Source organism: Falco cherrug, chromosome 3 (assembly GCF_023634085.1).
Source record: "Falco cherrug isolate bFalChe1 chromosome 3, bFalChe1.pri, whole genome shotgun sequence".
NCBI classification, from domain to species: Eukaryota; Metazoa; Chordata; class Aves; order Falconiformes; family Falconidae; genus Falco; species Falco cherrug.
The window spans coordinates 44,693,690-44,713,527 of record NC_073699.1 but is presented as its reverse complement, the minus strand read 5'-3'; the positions used below and the strand labels follow the sequence as shown (position 1 = coordinate 44,713,527).

Sequence of the window (19,838 nt, the reverse complement as noted above, 5' to 3'; positions counted from 1 at the left end):
ATCATAATGTGGGCTGTGTGACAATCTATGCATATTTCATTACACAGAAACAGCAACTTACTTAAGAATAATTAAAGATCCTGAAAAATTATCAGAAGACAACAAAGAAGAAAAAAAAAAAACAACCGCCTCCCCCTGCAAATTAAATTATCACGTATTAGGTTCCTTTTCACCGCTGCCTTTGAATCCTTTTTTGCACAGAGGAATACAAAGTTTTTCTCTTATATCTACCAGTTCCCTTTCGCTCCGAAGCTCACCGTTTAGCCCTTTGCAATACACAGTGCTAGAAAGCCAGGATCAACAACAACAAGCCTAGGATTGCCCTCAGCAGAGTCAATAAATGGCACATTTGACTCTCTCTCATACCATTTTGAACCAAGTCCTCACACAACTACTGCCCTGACACCTCATCCATCAGCTCTTAAAGCACAAGAGCAGCGCCCCACAAGCAAACCTCTTCTCTCCTACGCCATCTCCAGACTTGAGGCCCAGATGAGAAACAGCCTTATCTTCCAATATAGCAAGGATACACCTCTAAGATCAGACCTTGGAAATTTGACCTAAAGCCATCCTTACTTGCAAAACAAAGTCTCCATCATCTTCAGAGCAAGAAGGAAAGCAAGTGAGAGCGAAAACAGGGTGGGGGTAGGGGGAAAGTCCAGTCCTCTCTGACCTGATTGGAAACTTTGTTGTGGCAGAAAGAAAAAAAAAAAAAAAATCTCTTTGGCCAGTTGAGAAAGTGCCTATGGTTGCTCTTGTATTGGGAGGGTCTGTTCAGGGTTTCTCAATCTTCTTTTTTCTCTCTCCCCCCTCTCTTTCTCCCCTTCTCTTGTTTCAAAAGGGGCCTCTGGTCAGTGCTGATTAATAAGTGTGTTTTGTTGTGAAGTGTTGAATAATAGAAGATGGCCAGTGACCCAGGAAAGACTAAACCTTGTGCTACTTTATTGTGGCAAGCTGAGAAAGGGGCTTTAGGACAGAGACCCCAAGCACTGACCCGCACACATCCTGCGGATTCCCTATTCATTCTCACAGCCTTCCAGTCGCCCAGAGCTCCCATTGTTTGCCAAGCAACAATGGAGATTTTGCACAGAAAGTAAAGCTCTCTTCAGATTCCACCCTGATGTTTTGCATTTGAGGAAACAAATATCCTTAACTTTTTTTTTTCTCCCCCTTAACTGAATTTCATGAAAACTCCTAGGATTTGGGCTTTTATTTTCATAGCTCAAGACTTTCTATACAAACCCAAGAAAACAAACATTTTCTCTTAATAAATACTTTAATTTTTTTAATTACACAGCACTTTTTTCCTGGGCTGTGTCTTCCCTAGCAATTTAAGAGGAAATATAAGATTTCTTTTCTTTTATTTCTTAGCGTATCACTGCGTTAAAGCACACTACATATCATCACAGTTCCTAAAAATAACTGTATTCAAGCATCCTCTTTTTTGAGGGGGAGCCAACTGGAGAATGCTGCTCCTTTCAAAAAAAAAAAAAAAAAAAAAAAGCAGAATATTGAAATCTCTTGGTTTATTTCTGCCCTAATTAGGCAAGCTTAGCTTTTATCTCTTTGCAGGCTGGCCCCTTCCCCATGCTCCAAACAAAGAGTTCATCTGCAGCCACCAAGGAGGGCAAATGCCACTCCATAGACTTGCTCTGATTTACCTGTAGGGCCCAAACCACATTTCTCATTCTAACCTAGGCATTTATTTGCACGCTAACCATGTGGATAAGTAACTCTTGCAGCTGTCGAGCCTTTGGGTAGGAACACAGCTAGATGAATCAGAGGCTTCAGGATTGTAGAGTTTTGTTTAATTGCTTTCTCTGGCCTGTTATACACATATTTTCATTCTTCTGTGGCATCCGCTTACATATGTCACCAAGTGGCTAGGAGGATTGGGTGTTTGGTTGTGCCTTGTGTTTGCAGGTTTTGTGCCTTGTTCTGAATTTACTGGGCATAAAAAAAAAAAAAGGGGGGGGGGGGAAGAGAAGGAGTAGGTTACAATTAATGGGACAAATTTCTGTTAAATTGCTAGGAATGGGATTTCTTCCTCCTCAGTTATTTGAATTTATAACTGACTGAACATTTTTTATCAGGACCATTGCTTTCTCTTGGTGTTTACACCTGCGTAGGGAGGTCTAGATATCCACCCTTTGGAGGTGAGAGAGAAAAGACCAGTCTGTCAGAGAAACCTTTAACAACTGGAGGGGGAACAACAATCTTTATTAAGGATATTGGGTAGCAGAATTACCTTGGCGGGGGCGGGAGGCGTTGTAAAACATCCATTTGCAAAAGGCTTTCAGGCTGAAACCCTTTCATCGGTGGCGAGGGGAGGGGGAGGCAGGGCGGGGGCTCGCAACCCCCCAGCTATCTCCATTTGTCAGCGCCATAGAGGAGGGGTCATAAAGCCAGCGGTGTGGAGGGGTGGGCTGCCCGGTGGTCCGCCAGCCCCGCATTCCCAGGGGCTGGTTTCCAAAGCGGGACGAGGCTACAAGTGCAATGAGCGCGGCGGGCTCAGCCCGCAGCCTGCCGCAGCCGCAGCCGCGGGCCGGGGCGGCGCAGCGCCGGGGACCCCAGCCTTTCACTTTCATGCCCACCACATCCACTTAAAACGTTAGGAAGGGGAGAAAGGGGGGAGCGGGGGGCGGGGAGGCAAGCGCCCTCATGTATTGTTCCCCCGCCGAATTGATATGCTAATTCCCCTTGTGAGGGCATCACAAAGAACACCTTGCACTTCTGAAAGACTTTTGTGTCCTGGCCGGAGAAGTTTATTATCAACTAATTAGCAACAACTTCTAGCAATGAGTTGGGTTACATTTTCATAAGCTTTGAACAAACATCCTGAGCTGCGTTGTGTGAGGGTGATGGGCTTGCTAAGGAAAATAGAGTCCTAAATCAGAGAATGAGCTTTAATAATTAGCGCCTACTATATATGGAGCCTCTGTCGACGTAGGTCTTCTTCCGAGGCTTTTGATTCACGTTGCTTCTCGGCTTGCAAAGGACCATGACAAGCACTCTACAAAACAAAATCTTACTCAGGGATGACTAGCCATTTTTTTCCCCTCATATAAAGGCTCTTTTCTTGCAACCGAAGAGCATTTTAGACTACCCCGATAATGCACCAAGGATAATCAGTATATGAAGAAGTCCGATACAATCAAGTATATTCATACATAAATATTATTTAGAGAGCCTTGTTGTCGGCAGTCTAGCACTTCAAATATAAGAATCGTCTGGGAAAATGAAAGGTTTATTTGAAGTTACAAAAAAGAAAACACCCTTAGATTTCACGGGGGTTGGGGTTGGGGTTTTTTGTGGGTTTTTGTTTGTGGTTGTGTTGTGGGTTTTTTGTTTTTTTTTTTAATTCTGTGTTACTTATGTTACAATCTTTCCAAAGAAGGATAAACTGGTCTCAGGACTAGGTTAGCTCAGTCCTCTTTCTGTAGACTGCTTGTATCTTTGGAAGTAAAAGGATGTGCTGTTTCCTCGGTTTAAAGTGAAACTAGGAAAAAACAAGAGGACTTTTATTTATGTCACTGTAGTAAGCGCTAGTTATTTTCTTGGCTTTATGTAATCAGAATAGAGCAGAAACAATCCTCTGAAGCTAAGTATCTTCTAAGGTTTGCTGATAGTTCTTATTAACTGGAAACAACATACTTACAGGCTCACATTATATTATGGGGTTTGGGCTTTTGAGGTGTGAGATTTGGCGGAGGGGTGGTTTGCAGCTCAGATCAGTACTGGATTGATTTCGCAATTCCTACGTGGATCTCCAGCGTGGCCTTCCTGAGCCTGCCCTGGTCCTGAGAGGAGCGCTGAGGAAGCTGCGAGCCCTGGGCCCGCTCAAGTACCGCGGTTATTGGGATGCAGAAGAAAGCAGCTCGGCCCTGGCCGCTTGTGCAATTCACCTTATCCTCTGCTATTCAATTAATTTAATGGGTAAACACACTCTGCTTCACTTGGTCTCTTTCTGTCCCCTTCTCGAAGCGATTTCATTTGTTTAAAATCCTAAAAGGTGGTATAAGGTCTTATTGAAACCCAGTAACGTAAGGGGTGGGAGTGGATTAGATTCCTTCATTTCCTTTCGGTAATCCTAAATGCAGCTATCTCTGGTTCCTTAATCTCCTCTAGAGTCGGATTATCACCCATTTGAGCAAGTGCCGCTGGAATTAGGAGATGACAAGGATGCAAAGAAAGTGCCAAGAACTCCCTGAGATGACCGAGATGTCGGGGTGGCCCTGGCCCCCTGCAGCCCCCCGGGGTGCCCCAGGGCCCCCGAAGCCCGAGCCGCGGAGCGGGGCGGCGGGGGTGGCCCTGTGCCGGGCCGTGCCCACCGGCCCCGGCGCGGACCTGCCGTGCTTCTCGCCGTAGTTCCACATCGGCAAGGGCCACCGCTGGGTCGCTTTGGCGCATCGTTTGCCTCACGACAGGCTTCTGCCAGCCCTGCAGGTTTCAGCTTTTACCGTGGCCAGGCTAGCCACACTCTGTCATACACGAATGTGTACGTATTTTTCTTTATATGTATGAATAGCGAAATAAAATTAGTATATATGTATGTATATATGTATGCACACATGCACATGGATGTTCCTACTGGCTAGAAGAAAGAATCAGCATAGCCGCCGAAATGTGAAGTGGGGAGGACCGTGTTTATCCTTTTCTCTGTCTGCCTGGAAAAAGTAACCCTGCATGAAAATAGACGGGTGTGGGTGTGTGTGCGGTCACTTTTTTTAAACAATCCCTCATATTTGATTGAAATGGAATATGCTGCCATGTATATTTAAGATTAAAGCTTTATTTGAAAGGCCTGTAATCCTTTCAAGGAGATTTTGTTGATATAAGACTTCATTGGAAAGTAATTGTGGATTGTACAGCTCTGACCTTTGCAGGAAGCAGGGTGCAGGTCTGCACAGCTCAGAAATTTTGTGCATCAGTTTCTTGTGAAGCACCTGCAGACCAGCTAACTACACGTACAAGTTCAGGAATGTATTTAAAAGGTTACAATTAGTGGTTCAGTCGTCAAAGTTGGGGACGTGGTATTTTTATATAGAGTGAAATACATGATTTAAATATACTTTCAAAAAAAGCAACACACACGCACCCCCCCCCCCCCCACAAAAAAAAAAAAAAATTAAGGACAGGCCTTCTACACAAATTGGAGGCAGCTAAATGCTCTTTTGTGCCTGCAGCTCTAAGGAGGCTGTGATGCATGCGAAGGAAAGTGACTGACTTAACTCATTGGGATTCAGGGAGCGACCTGCCCTCTTTTGGGGGGGAAAAAAAAAAAAAAAAAAAAAGCAAGAAAAGTAAGAGAGTGTGTGTGTGTGTGTGTGTGTGTGCGCGCGCGTGTGCGGGGGGGGGGGGGGGGGGGGGGGGAGAAGAGGAGGGGGAGACTCAGAGTCCTGCTTTCCTGAGCTGAGAGCTTCTGGTTCCCAAGCAGAAAGTATTAGGAGAAACACAGCATCTTGTCTCGTTGCTGCATTTACAGAATGAAAGCACTTCTATTTTTATTCCTGCTAACGGGCCGTTTTTGCTTGCATCCACTCCGAGCCATGGACGATGGGAACAAACGAGTACTTAAAAAAAAACAGGAAAAAAAAAAGAAAGAAAAAAAAAAGAAAAAACAAACAAAAACCCCAAAAGAGAGGAAAAAAACCCAAAACAAATACATCCAACCAGGCTGGGATGAGGATTACTCACTTCAGCGCTGGCTGTAAGTACAAAATTTCTTGTTGCTTTTCAAAGTGATAGTGAGAGGCTGTTGTGGTTTAGGTTGGGCTTGTTCGGGTTTAGTTCGCCTCTTTGTTGTTCTCTCTTTCTTTTATATTTTTTTTTTAAATATCATCCCCTCTTTATCAATCTTCTGCCGAGTTACTTAGATAAGAAGGTACAAGCCTGGGGAGGGAGAGCGGCGGGCGGCGGAGCCGAGCTGAGCGCTTCGCGGAGGCAGAGCAGCAGCCGGGGGTGCGGAGCTCCCGCGGGCGCGGGCGGCGCGGAGGAATGCCGGGTGCCGGCGCTGCAGAGGGCAGAGGACTGTTTTCCACATTAATTTGTGGGCTTAGCTGGGCTGCAAATGCATTTTTCCTGGCACGGGGATGTGCGCGCCTGTGTGTGTACATACACATCCTCCGGCAGTGTGGTCCTGCTCGAGTCTGTGTGGTGCAACGTGAGTCTGCCCAGCTTGAAGGAATGCGGTGGTCAAAGCAGCTTTCCACAGCTGGTTCGTTTTTTTGAGATCTGCCCCCCAATAGTGGTACTTTTCCCTGGCAGGATTTGATTTAAATAAACTAAATCAGAACGGTCTCGCTCTCGCCTAGCCTAGCCGCTTTTCGCCCCCTCCCCTTCCTCCTTTCTTTCTTTATTTCTGTGTGAGCGCTCCTGGGAAAGTGGATCGGTTAGAGGGGAAGGCTTTTGAAAACGTGGGGGAAAATGTAAGAGAATTCAGAGGGTCCGGGCTTTCTTTGTGTGGTGCTGAAGCCGCGGCGCTGCTTTGTGCTTTGGAAGGAGAAAATGGCGAGTCCTATTGTGTTTAGGCCATTTTCTTCCGGTACAAGGGTTTCCCCCCAAATCCTAAATACTTCAGGGCTCTTTTGAAAGAAGTCTCCCAGCCCACGAAGTGTGAATGGCTGCAGCTCTGCCTTTTCCCCAGCCGGCAGTACCTCACATTTGAGAGAGCCCACTCATTGCTCCTTGCAGGGCTAGTGCACAATTCCTAAAGCTGCTGCATTCAGAGCCTCTTGCAACGGAGCAGCTGTTTCAACTGCTCTTAGCCCGCGTTATTCAACGGAGGGGAGCAGGTTATGAGAGTAGAGGGGACCAAAGAAATAATAATCAGAGACCTGTCCTTGCTTTAAAATGATAAGAAGGAGCAACGTTAACCAGTGCGGGGGTGGTGGTGGTGGCGGGGTGGTAGTGATCATCTGAGGAAAGACTTGTGAACCGTTGAGCGACAGTTTGACTTTTCCACTAAATTATTTAAACTTTATGTGTGCATACATGTATGTGTGTTTCTGAGAGAGTATGTGCATATGCACGCAGGCACATAGCAAGGAAGAACTTCAGTCTCGGAAAGAGGTCGTATATATGTAACGTGAGATTTTAGAGCATATTTAACCATTCTGTGCAAGTTAATCCCCCTGTAACATGCAATGAAAGAAATAGTTTGCAGTGTTGTCAGTTCTTTTCAGGTCAGCCGGTAAGCAAGTACCAGTTACCAAAACCCATGTCTGAATTTCCACATTAATCCGTTTAAGGAAACAAATCAGAGTCCGAGGTTTAAAGACCGTTGTCCGATATCAAACACTTTTCATTATAATGTGGGCTTGCCCAGGCGCCAGTGATTAAAAGCACTTTGAAACAAGCGAGCTAGCAAATAAAACCCAAGAAAGGCAAATGCCCCACCACCACCTCTTCCCATGGTGCTGAATTTAAAAATATTGCTATTAATAATAAAAATAAAGCACGGGCGTTTTCAGAAGTGCCCTGGGACAACCGGCGGGTTCCCTGGCCCCTCGGCGGAGGCTGGCAGCGCGGGCGCGGAGGGGCGCGCAGTGCCGCCCGCCCGGGCGCGGAGAGCAGCGCCGCGCTACCGCCGGCGGGTCAGGACCATGGACAGGGACTGGGTGCGTGGCCGGGGCCGGGCCCGGGCCCGTGGTCACCCCGGGAGAAAAGGGGGTGAATAGGGCTGCCTGCCCCCCCACCCCCCAAACGCTGGGCAACTGAGCTGGTCTGCCTTTCCTGTTTTCCTTCTCGTGTGGCTGCTCAAGTTTCCAGACAAAAGACTTGAGAAATTACATTTATCATTCTCCTGCATGAGAGCAAAGTCTATTAAAATGCCAAGCTAGTGATTTCTCTTCTTACTGCCCGCAAAAGAAGTAAAAGGATCTCTCCATTCTGCATACGATTGCTTTTTTCCCTTCAACTCCGAGCCAAAAATAAATCTACTGCTCGGATCGGCTGAATGACAGTGGTGTAAATTAAACTGATTTTATCAGTGACCAGGTTCCACAATTGGAAAAATTAAATGCCACTTTGAGAGACAAGGATAATACGGAACAGATCTATAAAACAGCTCCTTCGGACAACAACAACAACAACATCAACCCAACAAGAACCTAGGTACTGGCGATCCCTTCTTCATCCCACTCCGTTATGTCACATCATCCAGTTTGCCTTTCTGCGGTATTGAAATGACTGAAACCATTGTTTGATGCAAAGGGACTAGCGATGATGAGTCATGGACTTTATGCCACAGCAAAGGCAACAGACATGGCTCTCAGGCAAATTTTTTATTTTGATCACGCGTCTAATTGGACTCCCCTTTCAGATGCACTTTGCGGCACTTCCAACCCACCCCACAGCTCCAGAAGAGCCATCAGCAAACTCAGGGCTGAGCTCCCAGAACGACAAGCCGCTCTGCCAGCATCTAAGAACTGCAGAAACGCAACCTCGAAGTCCTTTTGCCAGGAAAAAAACCCTCTGCTTCCGTGCCTCCCGCCGGCCCCCGAGGCGAGGGGAGGCCTTGAGCCACCTCCGCGCTCTCCGCCCGCCCGGCCCGGCTCGCCGCCCGCCCGAAGGGGCCTGCCTGCCCGCAGGGGCACGGCGTAGCTCCGGGGCAGCGGGAGCGGGCTGTCCCCGCAGGGCCAGCGAGCCGCCTCCAGCCGCCCGCCGCTTCCCCGCCGCGACGGGAACAGCGGGAACAAAGCCCGCGGGGGCTCGGCCCGGCCCGGCTCCGCTGCCCTCCCGGCCCGGTGCCGGGCCCCGCGGTAGGACGGGCCGGAGGCTGGGGCGGTGCGGGACCGGGGGGCGCAGCCGTGCTGCAGTGAGGGGGGGTCGGCTGCTGTGCGGGGAGGGTGGTCTCTGGATGAGCCGGGAAACAGGCTCTTCTTCCTCGCTATGACTGTACAGATTCATGTGACATTGAGGTTGGGGAGGTGGGAGGAAGGCGGGGGGGGGGGAGGGAGAGGACCCGGAGGGAAGGGGGAGGGTTGAACTTTCTGCCGGGCTCGGCTTTTCACACCTTTCTGTCCCGACGATGCAAGAGGACGTTTTGGGAGAGAGCGGCTCGGCGGGGTCCCCTCCGAGCAGGTCCCCCTCGACCTTGCAAGGACCCGGCCGGGATGCGCGGGGCTGGGATTGTGCCGGGTTTCAAGGACACGGGAGATGATCAGGACTTTGGGAGCCAACATCTGCCTGGCTGGTGACGTCAGCAACCCCGTGTAATCCTCTTGTACTGAAGGCAGATGCCTTATTTGTTTGGCTGGAGAGGCATTAATCCCTAATTCTGGAGCAGCAAGCGAGGGGGAGAGACCGGACCGCTTCCTACCCCCCGAAAGCACCTAGCGGGGCTCTCCTCCTCTCCTGCGCTCCGCGGCTCCGACTGGGCGGAGGAGCTGCCAGTCCTCGGCAGGTTTGGGCATTTTCTTTTTTATTATGATTTTTTTAATATTTGGAGTGGGTTCATAACTGGTTTTATTTGGATGCTTGGATTTCTCCCCATGGATTTCGCTCTTCAAGCCGAGAAAGAAGGAGGAACTGCTGTCCCCCCGCCCTTCCATCTCATTCTTTTTTATTTATTTATTTATTTATTTATTTTATTTTAAGCTTTCCCGTTTTTGCTCTCCGGGGATTTTTGCAGCGGCGGGTAAGAAGGTTGCTCTCTGCGCTTCCCCGCGGTTAGCTGGTTCCCACCGGGCTGCGGAGACCCAGGCGCCCGCTCGCCCCGGCGCTGCGGTGATGGGCGTACCGCCTTGTCTCTCCTCGGCCACGGAGCGAGCAGCTCCAGAGGCTCGGGTCTGGCCGGCCCCAGCTCCGCGTCAGTCCGTGTGGCCCCCCTTCCCTTCTTTCCCTTCCTTCTCTTCCTCCCCTTCCCCTTCCCTCCCCGCCCTTCCCCTGCTCTGACTCCCCCCTCTCTCCCTTTTGTCATTGGCAACGGCGCGGCGTGCGGGGTCCCGGCGCCCTTCCCTCCCCGTCTGCCTTTCCTTCCCTCCCCGCCTGCCTGCCTAACGCTCTCGCTTTGTCTGTTTTCCAGGCGGCCGCACGCAGGAGCTGCGGTGCCGAGGGGGGCCGGAGCCGCCTGCCCAGCCTGCCCCCGCATGCCCCGGCAAGCCTACAGGGAAAGTCTCCGGAAAGCCCAGCCCGCCGCCGCCGCCGCCGGCCGTCGTCGCGCATCCCGCCTCGCCTCCTCTCTCCCTCCCGGGCCCTGGCGCCAAGGCAGCAGTCGAGGTCAGCCCGCCCGGTTCCTGGGGTCCGGCCGGGGTCGAGCCCGCAGGGCCGTGCACGGTGCCCGGCCGCCCCGCTCCTCCCCGACGTGCCACCAGCACCGGAAAGGAATGGCCCCCGTCCTGAGCGGGGAAAGATGGCAATAAGCGTAATAATAATTAAAAAAAGCTTAGGCTGATTCTTTTTTTTTTTTTTTTTGTTATTATTGTGATTACTTTACCCCTCATTTCCTCACTCGCCCAGTTCAGCGTAGGCAGGCCAGATGGGCTGCCCAGACCCTCCCGGGAAAGGGGCAGGTGCGAGTGAGGTAAATTTTTTTCCGCTTTACAAAGAAAGATGACACGTGCTGCCCTTTCATTTTTCATCGCCGAAAGACCCTGTCTCCCCGCCCCCGGCCGAGAGGAGCGGGGATGCTCTGGGGGTGCGGGCTCCCCCCGCCCGCGCTCCAGCGGAGCCGCAGGACCAGGCGGACCGAGGCAGCCGGAGAGACACGGTCCCTCCCAGCCAGGGATGCCAAATCACAGACGTCGAGTCGGGGACAGCCAACTCCTGCGTTTAAAATCACGCGAAGACGCTGGCGAAATTAAAGCACTCGCCTGGAAGTGTGTAATAGGCACACGCCTAATTTCTATTATTATTATAATCCATTAAATACGTATTTAACAGCTTCCTGGGCACTGCAAACAACAGTCAGGCTAGTAAGAAAACTCGAACGTGAATTACATGCAGCCCAGGCCAGGATAGGACTAGGGCAGAGAGAAATTACCGGTTTTTTTTCGGGGATCGGTTGCTATTCTGCTTCCAGAGAGAGAGAGGGAGAGAGAGAGCGCTCCAAGGCTCTGACTCTCCGTGTTCACAGCGGACCTTGATTTAATGTCATACAATTAAGGCACGCGGTGAATGCCAAGAGCGGATCCTCAAGGCAGCAAGCATGAAAGATTTCGCTAGAACATAGCATCGCAATAAGGTTAATAATAAAAATAATAGCAATCAGTTAAAATAAATTTTAAGAAGGGAGAGACAAACCAATAAAGAGCTCGACAGCCTGTACTCACCTACGGAAATCGAGACTAAATAGGACCGGCGGACTGAACGGCTCGGCCCGGGAAGGAGATGCGGCTGCCACGGGACGGGGCCCGCCGGGGCAGCTGTCAGCAGCAGGTAACGGGGCCGGGGGAAGTGCTGGAGCGCTGCGGTAGCCGTGGTGGTTTGTCAAGGTAGTGGTGGCTCGACCTCTAGCTTTCCTGGGCTAAACCATGTAAAGTTGATTAATGGGAAATAAATACGTTTTCTAATATTATCATCCCGAGGATTGTTCTTTGCGCATCGCCCAGCCGGTAGCTAGGAGTGCCCGCTCGCTAATGGCTCCTCCTCTTGCGGGGCTCCTCTGGAAGCCGAGGAATGTGGGCCCCGGGGCAGCGGAGCGGCGCGCAGGGGGCAGCGGAGCAGCGTCTGTGCCGCGGGCCGGCGGAGCCCTGCGCAGCTTTGGTGCGCGGCGGGGGTGATACCGGGGGACGGAGGGGGCAATGCCGCAGAGCGGCGTGCGGAGGTTGCGCGGGGGGCGCGGGGGGGCAGCGCTGGGGCACGGCGCGGGAGAGCGGCGCAGAGCGGTGCCGGAGGGCAGCGGTGCGGCGGGGAGGCAGCGGAGCGGCGTGCGGGCTTTGTGCGCGGGGCCGGGCGGCAGGGCGAGGCGCAAGGCGGCAGCTCGCGAGCGCGGAGCGGGGGGCGGCAGCGGAGCGGATGCGCGGGGCAGCTTGCGCGCGGGGGAGGGCAGCGGCGGCAGCGCAGCGTGCGCGGGGGCAGGTGCATGCGCGGCCGGGGCACCGGAGACGCGGCTGCGGTGGAGGCGGCGGCGGTGGCGGGGCCGCGGCGGCGGGGTGAGCGGGGAGCGCGGGGGCGGGGAGGGGAGCGGCCGGGTCCCCGCGCCGTCGGCGGCGGAAGCCTTTGTTCCGCCCCGCGGAACAAAGGAGCGGCGGGGCCGGGCCGGGGCCGGGCGTCGGCCGCTGCCGGCGCTGTCCCTGGTGCTGGCGGCGGCACCGGGTTCTCGCCGCGGCCCGCCGGGACCGCCCGTCCCCGGCCGAGCAGGCACGTCCCTGCGGCATCGGGTGGCCGCTCGGCTGGAGCGTCCCCGGCGGAAGAAAAGCCCAGCGTCCCAACGGTGCTGAAGCGCAGGGGAACGAGCTGCGGCCAGGGCCGGGGTGCGGGACGGCAGGGAAGCGGCTCGGGCCGCGCCCCCGCCGGAGCGCGGTGCACAGCCACCGCCCCGACGGCGCCCCCGGGAGCGGCGCCCCGGGAGGGTCCCCAGCGTATCCCCCCTGGCAAGTCAGCCTCCGCCCCCCATCCGAGACAGCTGGGTCTGAAGCAGGTCCCGCTCCCATCCAGGCTCAGTCCGCTGCCATCTGCCGCGGCCTAATACTGCCCTGCCGTCTATCAAACGGCGGCCACAGCCAGTAAGCGCGGGGGATGCTCTCATACACTAAGTAAGGCAAACCAACTAAGTAACTAAAAGAACAATAATGATAACAATACTATCCACCCGGAGGTTGGAGGCTTTACCCCCTTTCCTCATGCGCTCAGCAGACAGTGCTGATAGCCGTGGGTGTTTTTTTGCCAGAGACTGAATTGCACATCTGACTGGTGGCCCTTCTTTGCAAAGGAATAAAGGGAACAATTCCTGCCCTTTCCCCAGCCTCTTGCCTCTTCACCCCCTTGTAATTGTCTTTGCGTGGTCCAGCGGACAGATGAAGCACATGGGCTACTCTGTCCTACCCCTCCAGCTCAGCAAATTGGGGTCGAGTCTCTCCCGATGCACTGCCTGCTCCTGCCATGACACATAGCACTTCTCATTTCTTGCTTCGAGATACCTGTACACGTATATATCTATCTACACATGCATATGCACATTTGTGTGTGTTTATATATGCAGCCTCAGACTGTCATAATCTCTATTCACCACCACTTCTTGCTTATGTGTCCTTTATAAGACCCAGAACTTCGCAGGATCTCAGGGGAGCTACACAGGGAACAGAGAAAAGTCCATCTTCACTTGCTCATGTGTGAGCCAGGATGAGGTGCAGCCGACATTGACCCCTACACAGGTAGAGAGTGGGAAGGGCTTTTAAATGCAATGTGACCTGAGCGACCTGAAGCACTCAGTTAAACTGTTTGCAGGATTAGAAACGTGAGCTAACCACCCCTGCACCAAGGCATTATGTCCAGCACAACTCACTTCGTTTTTTCTTCTTGGAAATTGATGCTAAAGATTCACTGTAAACATTATATTGTTCCATAGCAAAAGAAACATAAATATGTAAGTGAAGCTGCCACTGCCAATCTCTCAATGTAGCCTTTAAAATATTTCTTAACGCTTGGAAGGAGATGGAACTTTCTTTGGAGTAAATGGAGCTTTCTTTTGGAAAGCTTCCAGAGACAGGGAACCTTGCTGTCTTCTAAACTGCAGTAGCAGTAATAATGGTGGTGATGATGATGTAGCACATAAAAAATGGATGTAAGCAAGGTCTGAAGACCCAAGTGATGGACCGTGCCATCCAGAGCCATGCATTTCCCCTTCTGATGTCATATTGCTGCCGTAGGAGTATTGAGGTTCTGGTGGCGGCGTCTGAAAGTAACCTGCATTTAATATTCATCACTTTCCTTCCTGCTCTGAAAACAGAACGAAAACCCTGCTCTCAGCAATTCTTCCTCGGGGTAGCCTGATTTCCGAGACTAACTCAATCATGGCTTCCCCGGGGGAGGAGAGGGGGAGCGCTGCCTGCCAGCCCCCTCTGCAGTTCGAAGCGCTAAGACACCCCCTCCCCCCGTCCCCTTTTTTTTCCTTAATTATTTTTTCTTTTTCCTTCCTGAAGCAACGCCTGCCCAGAGCTGCGAGAGCAGAGCCTGGCCCCACGGCGGCCGGGCGCTGCCCCAGACGGGGCCGGGCAGGACGCGAGGGCGCGCCGGGACGCTCCGCCTCCGCCACCGCCTCCGCCACCGCCGCCGCCGCAGCCGCCGCTGCCCCGCCCCCTGGCGGCAGCGCCCGGCGCCCAAGCGCAGCCCGATGCAGCGCAAACTAGGCGCAGCGCAAGCCCGGCGCAGCGCTCCTTCCGCGCCGGAACGCGAGGAATTTCAAGTGTGAACAATTAAGAAGCCACAATCCGAATCAAAAATGGCCTTCAGACGGTAAGTGCACGCCATTCTGAACGCTTTGTGATGTAGAGTGTGGAAAGTTATCTTTTCATGCCTGCCCAGTGGAAATCAAGGCTATCTCCCTCATGTACATTCAGTGCTCTCAAATACCAGCTGTGACATGAAAATATGGGCTACTACCTGCTTACTACAGCTGCTGTGGCAATCTAGGGCATCAGTTTCACTCAGGGACAAACAGTCCTACCATAGCAAGAGGCAAAGTGCAGGTATTGCCCAGTTACACACAGACCAGTCCTCTTCAAAAAGTTAAAATGAAGCCTTTAATTTAGCTTATGAATCAGGTTGATTAAATGCCAACATTTCATTTCATTTTGCTTGTCCTATATTCAAGGTGGTGGCTACAAAGGGTGTAGAGCACAGGTAAGTCAGGCGCAAAGCGAAGCAAGCCCTCCAGCAGAACAAGCACTCTCTCTTGCTGCCTCCACCCCGCAGAGCCTGTCCCAGCAGCAGGAGCTTCCACCGAGAGGGTGCGGAGAAGCACCATGTCTGGTATTTCAAGGCCTGGTGCATGACCGCAACTGCCCCAGTGCAGAAGAGTGGATGAGCCAGCCAGCAAGGTATGGCAAGAGACTCATTTTCATACTCTGCACAAACTGCCTTACATTTCTTCTGTATTGCTTAGCTCCTCTGATGCTGGTAAATTACCACAATAACTAAGGAGTGAGATAATCGAGATTTTGCAATTGCAATCTAACATGAATTAATTCTCTCTTAATCAAGAACTGTTGTACTAGCATGATGGGTATTAAGAGTACAGCATTTCTTAATATTAAATATTTGTGTGCCTGAAGTAGTCTTTAAAAAACATGACCAGAGATGTCCTACACTGAGAAAATAGGGAAGAAATACAAAATTTGAAAGACACTGTTACTATTAAATGTTTGAAAATGTAACTTAAGGACAATTTGATTGGTACCAGGAAACTACCCAATTAACTTCATGTACTGCTCATGCTAAGGTTAGAAGTCACTGTATTAAGGTAATTCTGTTTATTAGGCAGTGAAGTCCAAGTTGCATGTTTTAAAATATTAACTTCAATACACAGTTAATACTTGTACAAAAGTACTTAAAATGTAATCTAAGGTTGTTAACTCTATCACTAACAGGTTTTGTGCAAGTGTTTCATACAAGAAAATACAAGATTAAATACTCTATTCACAGCAGCTAACTAGTGTACATTTAAACTGATCTTAATGAATGCAGCTGGTAAAGGAGTTAGTAAGCAAGGCAATAGAATTAATTTCTTAGCAATTTTAGCAGAGAATTACAGAATTCTTTGGAGACATCTTTACAGTCCTTGTAACATGGGAAAACCTAACGTAAGTAGGTCTTCCCTGCTTCAGAGGGTTATGACACACCACTGTGATATGTCATTTTGCATAACCTGCATAAAAGAACTGTTCAGTCTTTTCTGAACCTAAAACTGCCTCCATACACCATGCAGATCTCACAAACTACATCTATTAGAGGAATTTAAAGTATTTTGGGGGCGTTTAAAGATTTATGATTTGATTTACTGTTATACATCCAGAGTATGAGACAATCAACGAAGAGAATATTTTTTACAGAGTGTACAGGTCACTGCAAAAAGCTCTTACCTTCATACTGTTGTTTTTCAAACCTAATTAAGACCTTTTTGCTGTTTGCTCTTTCTTTAGATCAAATATGTTCAGTTTACTAATATTTGCAGATAAAATGAAAAGAGCAGCAGTGACAGGAAAACTAAAGGCACAGCCTTTACATTTTTTACCATGTACACTTCCAGGCAATCTTACAGACTGGATGAAGTCCATTAAAAATCAAGGGCACCGCTTCTTTCAAATTAGCAAAATTGGGATATCTCTGACTCCTATTAAACTGAACAAAATAAAAAAAATAATGATGTGGCGGTCACTAATTAAAGCAATAATTAGTGAGTTGCTGACCTATTTTAAAGATTTATAGTTCCTCATCTTTCTTCTGTAGGGGATTCTAAAGGCCAGTAAGAATAAATAATTTCCTTGAAAAAAGTGCCGAAACCCCAAAAGAAAACAGAAAAATCAGAGGGGGTTCCTTCTTTGCATTTCTTTTGCTCAATTGCAAGCAATTCAAATGTCAGATTCCCTGCCTTAGTCAAACCAATGAAATCCGGTATAGGCTTCAAGTCACAAGTATTTAAGAAATACTTAAAAATCCTGACCTTTTAGCCTGTCAGGTAAGAAGATGGAAGTGTTAATTTTATCATGGTTAGTATAAAATCACAACAACTTATGTGCCTGTTCAGGTAGAACTTCTGCACCTATATGTTCACAAGCTTGGTTTTAGTAAGCTTGACTATTTAACAAGATGTTGCACTCTTAAGACCAAGAGCGAGGTTTGAGCACACAGGTTGAAGATTCAAAGCACATAGGATACAATACATGTTTGGAAAGAATTTCCATCCTTCCCTACATGAAGCCTTGATTTAAGATGTCACTGCGGCACATACTGTGGTTCCCAGCTGTGCTCAGGTCCCGCCGTGTTGTACCAGGGTAAAAGCCGCTGGATGCTCAGAGTCCCGCTGACTGCCAGGATTGCACAGACACTTTGGGACTGTTGAATCTCCTTGGACTGAAGGTTCATACTGCTCACACGAGTAACAGGTATGACCAAAGCCAGTGCTCACACTACGTGCTTAGCACAGTCAACTAAACACATCCAGGGGCTTCCTAATACTATATATGCACAAAACAGACCATTAATTCTGCATTAAGAGAAGAAACACATAATAATAGTAGAGGTGGCCCAGAAACACTTTTTCTGATCTATGAAAAATGAAGGACTTCTGGGATATTATGTAAGAAAGAAGAGAATTACTTTAAGGACCGAGAATAACAGAAACAGAATTAAATGTTGCATGAGAATGTGGAAGATCAGACTCTGGAATTAATGAAACTGTTTCGTGTTATAAATTAGGACCACAAATGGCTGGAGGCAGTGGGAGAAAAAAAGACTTGGCGTGTCGCTTGCTTGCATGATATCTGTATGCCAGGTATGTGATATTCACCTGGAAAAAAAAAGGCCAGCTGGTTGCTATTAGAGGAAATTATTTTATACTGTAACCCTAGGTGCAGGCAAGCCTTCATTGGGAATATTATGTACAATCTGATGAGTTATGGTCAGGCAAAGGGCTGCCAAGACAGCAAAGAGGATGAAGAACCTCCGGTCCATGATGTGATCGCAAGAACTTGATTTTTCAGCTCAGCAAAGTGAAGTCAGAGGGCAGGTATGATGGCTCTTGGTAAATACCCAAGAAGGAAGAACACTGGGATAGGCAAGGAAGTAATTGTACTACAGGATGCTAGCACTAGTGTTATCTTAAAAAGAAAACAAAAAAACCAACAAACTAATCTAAGCATCAAGGGAAGTAAATGCATAAATAGCCCTCTCATAAGCTGGTGAAGTAGGAAAAGCCTGATTTTAAGAGTGAGTAACTGAATTCACTTACTAGAAAGATTATTCTGATTCTTTTTTCTAACATGCTGCAGTCTCAAAAAAAATTAAAGAAAAAAACAGAACGGATCTCAGCCTGGAACAAGTAAAATATTTCACATGTATTTTTGGGCTCTAAAACTATGACAATTGTAAAATAAAATGTTGTTTTGAAAGAGGGAATGAGAGAAAGAGAAAGAATGAAAGTCGAGCAAGAACAAGAGAGAAAGTGAAAGAGGAAGAGCGGGAGAGAGAGAAACAGGGAGAAACAGAAAAGGAAGAGAAATATTTTCAAATTAAAAAAAATGTTCAAAACGAGGTGTTTTAATCCATTCATTCAAGGTATTTTTGAGTTGGGTAATTTATTAAAAGGTACTGTCTCACTGTTTGGTTTTATTGAATCAGCATTTTTTTCCTTTAAAAAATATTTTAAAATTCTAAACGCATTGCTATACAAATAACCCTCTGTCCTTCTTTGAAATGTTCCTTCAGTCATTATGAAAAACTTGCATAATAAGATAGACCACAGTATGTCGGTAACATCGTAAGCTTACAGGAACAGAAAATCAGGGTATGTTAATGGCTTTGTTAACATTGCTGGAAATAAATTCTCTAAATCAAAGGATTCAAAAGCTTTTATCTTTATTAATTTTTCTGATTTTAAGCAAAGAGATAAGGAAAAGGCAAAGATAATTTCTTTATAGATTTTATGGACTGATAGAAGAACATTTAGCAAGGTTTATGTTCTGGTAACTGCAGGCAAAGAATCACAGCTCCTGGATATTTATGATTAAATGCATGTCAGAGCTCAGATATATTGTTTTTGTCTGCATGGTGATTTGCACACAGGCATATACAGATTCAAAAATATGGATAAATAAATACACCCCAGGTACTAACTCTATTAACATTAATCCATTTTCAAACAACTAGCAGTCCATAAAGGCATGTTACATCATGTTACAAGCTTCAGCAATACATATCCTTCATATAATAAAAATGTTTTTGTTTTCCCTCAATTTTGGAGATGGAGCAAGCATTGGCATTGAAGAAATGTCACCAAAGGATGCAAAAGTTTGAGGAAATCCTAAATACAGGAAAACAAGAGATTAGAAGTGAAAATGTCTGACTGTTTTTGCCATCTTAAGCTACAAACACTGCTGCTTTTCCAGATATAACAAATGAGCCTGCAAGATGAAGGCTATTCTATGGCTCATGTGTGGATGTGAAGGAGCAAAGATGAAAGACTACACAAGCTTATCTGCATGGAAACTGCAAAGGTGCCTGGAATATTAGGGGAATACAGAAGCTGAGTATTTATTAGGAAGATTGCAACTGGTCCTGATTAGAAATGAGGACTGAGATCCCGTACAAAGTTAAATGAAGAGAAATAATTCTGCCACGTCAGAAATCTATACCACAATATGGAGAAGCACAGAAAGGAGACAAATAGTTCAGAGAGCAACAGAACTGTGAAAATTACATACAACTTGTTTTGGTTTTTTTTTAATTTATAATGCATTTTCTTCAGTTGCACATGTTCGTTCTTTTACGTTCAGCTTAAGACATTTATGCAAGCAAGTTTCTTTTCAGCAAACAGCATTTTGTGGGAAACCACAAAAATTGCTAGATTCCTCTGTCTCCACATACATGTTTTTGTTCAATTTATTCAAGTACTCATCCTTTCAGAAAGTAAGAACAATCCTGTCCAGCAAGCAAGAATCACAGACAGGTCTCAAGTGAATAAGGAATGCCTTTGAAGAGCCTTTTTCTGCTGAAAACTGAAACATCTGCTGAGCATGTCAAAAGTTGTGCCTTTTGGAATCCTGACTGCAGTGTATCTCTTCTTTGAACCACATGAGGTAGGATGAAGGGCAGAGGAGATGATGCGCGGGGATAAACCTTGAGCTCTGGGACTGCAATTTCAGCCCAGTCTGCTCTGAAGGGGGGGATATGAGAGGCTG

At 48.4% G+C, this 19,838-nt stretch overlaps 1 long non-coding RNA gene across 2 annotated transcripts; it reads left to right on the top strand.

Annotated features, from left to right (window-relative positions):
- Window positions 1-3,539: 3,539 nt before the first annotated feature.
- On the top strand, window positions 3,540-11,518 carry LOC129735770 (uncharacterized). Of its 2 annotated transcripts, XR_008731628.1 has the most exons (5): window positions 3,540-3,936; window positions 4,129-4,498; window positions 5,486-5,710; window positions 5,877-9,406; window positions 10,028-11,518. It is a non-coding gene; the product is annotated as an uncharacterized LOC129735770 (long non-coding RNA). The 2 variants fall into 2 exon arrangements; XR_008731627.1 differs by lacking the exons at window positions 3,540-3,936; window positions 4,129-4,498 and having other exon boundaries at window positions 5,389-5,710.
- The last annotated feature ends 8,320 nt before the right edge of the window (window positions 11,519-19,838 follow it).